This window comes from Pelophylax lessonae (genome assembly GCF_965119305.1).
Source record: "Pelophylax lessonae genome assembly, chromosome: 2".
NCBI classification, from domain to species: Eukaryota; Metazoa; Chordata; class Amphibia; order Anura; family Ranidae; genus Pelophylax; species Pelophylax lessonae.
In genome coordinates this window covers 81,988,932-81,995,591 of record NC_138769.1, presented here as the reverse complement: position 1 = coordinate 81,995,591, position 6,660 = coordinate 81,988,932, and positions in this window count along the sequence as shown.

Genomic DNA, 6,660 nt, shown 5'->3' with positions numbered 1-6,660 from the left:
CATTAATCTTTCCCATAGTTAGTAGACGCAATAACTTTTGCGCAAACCAATCAAAATATGCTTATTGCGATTTTTTTTTACCAAAAATATGTAGCAGAAAAAAAAAACAAATTGGCCTAAAATGTTAAAAATTTTTGATTATTAATTTTCTTTTTTTGGGGAATGTTATATAGCAGAAAGTGAAAAATATTGTGATTTTTTCAAAATTGTCGCTCTTTTTTTGTTTATAGCGCAAAAAAATAAAAATCGCACTGTTGATCAAATACCACCAAAAGAAAGCTCTATTTGTGATAAAAAAAGGACATACATTTTATTTTGGTACAGCGTCACACGACCGAGCAATTGTCACGTTAAAGTAATGCAGTGCCGAATCGCAAAATAGAGCCTGGTCATTAAGCAGCAAAATCCTCTGGGGCTAAAGTGGTTAAAAGTCAGCAGCTACAAAAAGTGTAGCTGCTGACTTTTAACAAACAAATACTCTCCCGTCCCACGATCCAGCGATGTGGCCACCTGAACCCTGCTCCTCTCTCTCACCTCTCCCCGACGTTGGCATAACTACTGTGGGCAACCGGCTGTGACAGCTTGCGGCTTCACAGCCGGGTGCGCACTACACATGCACGAGTCATGCTGCTGAATGGTTGGGCAATCTTCTGGGACCTGTGACATATCCAAGAAGATTGCAGGGAGGTAGGAGGATAGGAGAACTTCCGCTTGTGCCGCCTAGTCAAAACTAGGTACCCGCCCCCCCCCCAAAAAAAAAAAAAATACAATGTGGCATGTCAGGGGGTCAGAAGTCCTTAAAGTGGAAGTTCCACTTTTGGGTGGAACTCCGCTTTAACAGTGTTTCTAAATACCATAATCAGCTTCCTTGTAAACAACCATAGGGTCAAATGCAGATCAGCTAGCTTGCTGCATGCTGTAAACATCACCTTGTCCATTGTTTGAGTAACGTGAAAGGGCTTTTGAGGTTTATAGATTTAGCTTCTGTTTATCCTAACAATGTTCTGGAATACAATATTAATATGATAAACCACAGTGCACAATATTTTGTGTGTCATACTTCCTTATTGTTCTACTATCTGAATGGGTAAAAGGAAAAAATTATGTTCTGCATTGTATAAACTGGCTGCTGAGATAGCAGTTGATTTCTGATGTATTCATTGTTATTTATTTCACCTGCAAAATCTATCAGTTCAGACCATAATGCAATAAAAGTCTTTTACACATATGAAAAATGGAATGTTAGATAAGGACAATCAAAGTATTCTTTCTTTTCAGCAGAATGTGGTGCTCTACAGAGTATTGCAGGAGAAATAGATGCTAGACAATGATGCATGTAACAAATATTATATTACATATTGTATTATAATAGGAATTATAACAAATTATTATTAATGTGAGAGGTTTACTCACTTTTGTGAGATACTGTATATATACAGTACTCTATATTGTCAAAAGTATTGGGACACCTACCTTTACACACAAATGAACATTCATGGCATCCCATTCTTAGTCCGCAGGGTTCAATATTGAGTTAGCCCACCCTTTGCAGCTATAACAGCTTCAAATCTTCTGGGAAGGCTGTGTCAACAAGGTTTAGGAGTGTGTCTATGGGAATGTTTGACCGTTTTTCCAAAAGCACATTTGTGAGGTCAGGCACTCATGTTGGATGAGAAGGCTTGGCTCGCAGTCTCCGCTCAAATTCATCCCAAAAAAGTAATATCGGGTTGAGGTCAGGACCAGGCCAGTCAAGTTCCTTTACCCAAAACTCGCTCATCCATGTCTTTATGGACCTTGCTTTGTGCACTGGTTCGTAGACATGTTGGAATAGGAAGGGGCCATCCCCAAACTGTTGTCACAAAGTTGGGAGCATGAAATTGTCAAAATGTATTGGGATGCTGACGCCTTAAGCGTTCCTTCACTGGAACTAAGGGGACAGGATTAACCCCTGAAAAACAATCCCACACCATAATCCACACCATAATCCCCAGTCCACCAAATAATTTGGACCAGTGCACAAAGCAAGATCCATAAAGACATGAATGAGCAAGTTTAGGGTGGAGGAACATGACTTGCCTGCACAGAGTCCTGACTTCAACCCAACAGAACACTTTTGGGATGAATTAGAGTGGAGACTGCAAGCCAGGCATTCTCATCCAACATCAGCGCCTGATCTCACAAATGCACTTCTGGAAGAATAGGTTAACATTCCCATAGACACACTCCTAAACCTTGTGGATAGCCTTACCATAAGAGTTAAAGCTGTTACAGCTGCAAAGGGTGGGCCAACTTAATACCAAACCCTACATGCTAAGACTGGGATGCCAATAAAGTTTATGTGCGCGTAAAGGCAAGTGGCCCAAAACCTTTGACTACAAAGTGTATATAGTGATAAAAGTGTGTGTGTGTGTGTGTGTGTGTGTGTGTATATATATATTTTGGACACACCTTCTCATTCAAAGAGTTTTCTTTATTTTCATGACTATGAAAATTGTAGAGTCACACTTCAAGAGGTAGTCACCTGAAATGGTCTTCCAACAGTCTTGAACGAGTTCCCAGAGATGCTTAGCACTTGTTGGCCCTTTTGCCTTCACTCTGCGGTCCAGCTCACCCCAAACCATCTCAATTGGGTTCAGGTCCGGTGACTGTGGAGGCCAGGTCATGTGGCGCAGCACCCCATAACTCTCCTTCTTGGTCAAATAGCCCTTACACAGCCTGGAGGTGTGTTTGGGGTCATTGTCCTGTTGAAAAATAAAGGATGGTCCAACTAAACACAAACCGGATGGAATAGCATGCCGCTGCAAGATTCTGTGGTAGCCATGCTGGTTCAGTACGCCTTCAATTTTGAATAAATCCCCAACAGTGTCACCAAAAAAGCACCCCCACACCATCACACCTCCTCCTCCATGCTTCACGGTGGGAACCAGGCATGTAGAGTCCATCCGTTCACCTTTTCTGCGTCGCACAAAGACACGGTGGTTGGAACCAAAGATCTCAAGTTTGGACTCATCAGACCAAAGCACAGATTTCCACTGGTCTGATGTCCATACCTTGTGTTCTTTAGCCCAAACAAGTCTCTTCTGCTTGTTGCCTTTCTTTAGCAGTGGTTTCCTAGCAGATATTCTACCATGAAGGCCTGATTCACACAGTCTCCTCTTAACAGTTGTTCTAGAGTTGTGTCTGCTGCTAGAACTCCGTGTGCCATCGACCTGGTCTCTAATCTGAGCTGCTGTTAACCTGCGATTTCTGAGGCTGGTGACTCGGATGAACTTATCCTCCGCAGCAGAGGTGACTCTTGGTCTTCCTTTCCTGGGGCGGTCCGCATGTGAGCCAGTTTCTTTGTAGCATATATAACTAAGTTGCGCTAAATTGTGTTATAAATGGCAATGAATGTCAAATTAAGGCACAATATGATGTTGACTCCAAATGAATGTCCTCTAAAAGTCCCAAATAATCTCCAGAAATAAACACAGTCCAAAATGTAAATTCCCAAGTCAGAAACGTGTATCACCGGTGATGTAGTCTCCTTACCGGATAAAGGAAAGGGAAAAGCCAAACTCAAATTAGGTCTGCCAATCTCAGATCTGCAAGCCCATATTCATCTCAGGTGATGGATGGAAATCATGTAAAGAAAACAGAAGCTTCCATAGCATAATACTGTTGTTAAATGACACCCTGAGAAGTGCACACCACCACCAGAGCAGATAAGGATGAAAGTTATGCACCAGCACCGCTATGTTCCAAATGCTTACCAGAAGATAGGTAAAGGGACACACAAAAGCCACCAAATTCAAAGATTCAAAGATCACCCCAACACCACTGCCTCTTACCAAATCGCATATGGGTTAACGCCAAATGTCCCATGGATGACCCTCGGAACCAGCAGTAGGTGGAACGATCACTCCAAATCACAACCAAGTATGTAATAAAAGAAAGCTTGATAGTGTAAAACCAACAAACCCTTTATTCACAAATGGTAAATTTTACTCACAAACATAAGAAGCATCAAGCGTAGATACAGGGATTGAGATGAGCCGCCGGCCGGCTCCTCCGCCCGTCCTCAACAAGCTGGTGACGTCAGCACGCCGCGACCGACGCACGTTTCGTCAAATATGACGTTTTCAAGGTACGGGCGGCGTGCTGACGACACCGCTTAAATACATTAGGAATCATGCCCCGTGTGACCATCGAGGGCGGGACCATCCGCCATCTTGCCGAAGACCAAAGGCAGTGATGTCCGTACTGATGACAGACCGCCACTAATTGCACTAGGGTACTTCGCAAGAGGGTATATGCCAGAATTTCAAACTAAAAGTTTATATGGCAACATTAATGTCACCTTAGCATCAAATTGAATGCCAGTGCCCATTAAAGGCTAAAAGTTAGCCACCTACTGACAGGCACAAATATTAAAATCACGAATCAATATTGTGTATCGGTCACAGGAAGCATGATACCTCACATTCCCTCAATACTGATAATAAAATTAAACATTAAACGAATATACTCAATATAATTGAGAATAAAAATAAAAAATATGTAAAATATAAAAAATAGAAATTAAATTTACATATAATATAGAAATAAATAAGCTTTCAGTCAATGGGGTAAATGATAGCGCCACCCAGTGACAAAAACACATGTCCACTTCATACTAACATATAAATGCCAGTTTCGTGAACTCTGGTGCTCCACAGTACATGATGTAGTCAAATAAGCATCAATTACGCTAATTAAATACTAGACACATAGAGAGCTATTAAGCAATGTCCAAATCAGTAATGAATTGTGAAGAATGAAAGCAACAAATGTAATAAATCCTATAGAACCAAAGCAATCATCTCAAAGAAATATATAATAAACTTTAAAATGCCATATCCTCAGGCTGTGTCAATGAATGCATTGACATCTGTGTCAACATTAAGTCCGTACGGCGTGTATGTTCGGACTCTATGGATCCATGACATCTCCATTTTGGAGATGCTTCGTACTAAAGGTTCGCCCCTCCAATGAGGGGAGAACTTATCAATCCCTAAAAACAACATATTCCTCGGATCTTTGTTATGTGCCACCAAAAAATGTTTAGAGACCGAGTGTCTATCAAAGCCCTTGCGTATGTTGGCAATATGTTCGTTCAAACGAACATTCAGAGGACGTTTGGTCCGCCCAATATATTGCAACCCGCACGGGCACTGGAGCAGATAAACGACCCCAGTGCTCGTGCAGGAAATGAAGGGACTGATCTTAAAGGTCCTCCCATTGCTGGTAGAAACAAACTCCTTGGTGTTTTTCCGCCTAATATCAGGCGGCACACTTGGCACCTGTTACACTTATAGTATCCCTTTAGTTGCTCCAAAAAGGTTGGTTGTTTTGTGGGTGCCTCAATGACATTTGGGGCAACCAAATCGCGAAGGCTCGGTGTCCCTTTAAAGATGACTCGGGGTTTTTCAACCATAATTTTCTTCAATACAGGGTCATTCTGTAAGATATGCCAATGACGCTGTATAATTTTCTTAATGCCCATGTGTTGGTTGGAAAAGGTGGTAATGAAAGAAGGACAAACATTGACATCAGTGCCCACCCCACGAGCACCAGGTGTCAACAAACTTAGTCTGTCCATCCTACTAACCTCCTCCAGGGTTTCATCGAGAGACCCCCTGTCATAACCCTTTTCCAGAAATCTCTCGGTGAGAGTCTGGGCCTGGGCAAGAAAATCGCTATGATCTGAGCAATTATGCCGTAGGCGCATATATTGCCCCTTAGGAACAGCCTTCAACCAGGACTCATGATGACAACTGTCAACTGGTATGTAGGAGTTCCTGTCAGTGGCCTTGAAATGCGTCTTGGTGACAAACATATCATTTCGTATAGAGATGGACAAATCCAAAAAGGTGATGTTACTTTGGCTGATTTCATAGTTTAAATGAATTCCCCTAGTGTTGACATTAAGCGACTCCAGAAAACCGACAAGATCAGACTCTTGACCGTCCCACAGGAGGAGGATGTCATCTATATATCTGGCCCACAACACCAATTGCGGTCTGTTGCGGCCATAGATGACATCCTCCTCCCATTGGGCCATGAATAAGTTAGCCAGGGACGGGGCGTATTTGGCGCCCATGGCAACTCCAGTATCCTGCTGGTAGAACCGGCCCCCAAACCAAAAATAATTGTGCTTGGTTGCAAATTCCAATAATTCCATGATGAATGAAATTTGTATATTGGACAAGCCTGAGTCTCTATTTAGATACATATTGACTGCACCCAAACCCAACTCATGAGGAATAATTGTGTACAGTGACGACACGTCTGCCGTCACCATCCACATACCATGAGTAGGAGTGAAGTTGGAAAGTGTGTTGATAACCTGCCTAGTGTCCCGCACATAAGATGGCATCCTCTGTACTAAGGGCTGTAGATAAAAGTCAATATATTTCCCCACCCGGGACGTCACAGAGTCGATGCCACTGACTATGGGACGACCCGGGGGGGAAGTCAGACTTTTATGAATCTTAGGCAAGTAGTATATGACAGGGGTACGAGGACATTTAGGTACTAAGAAAGACGTCTCCTTCTTATTAAGAATGTTTAATTGATATCCCCTATCAATAATACTCCCCAATTCCCGTTTGTATGGGCCTTTGGGGTCCCTCGACAGGA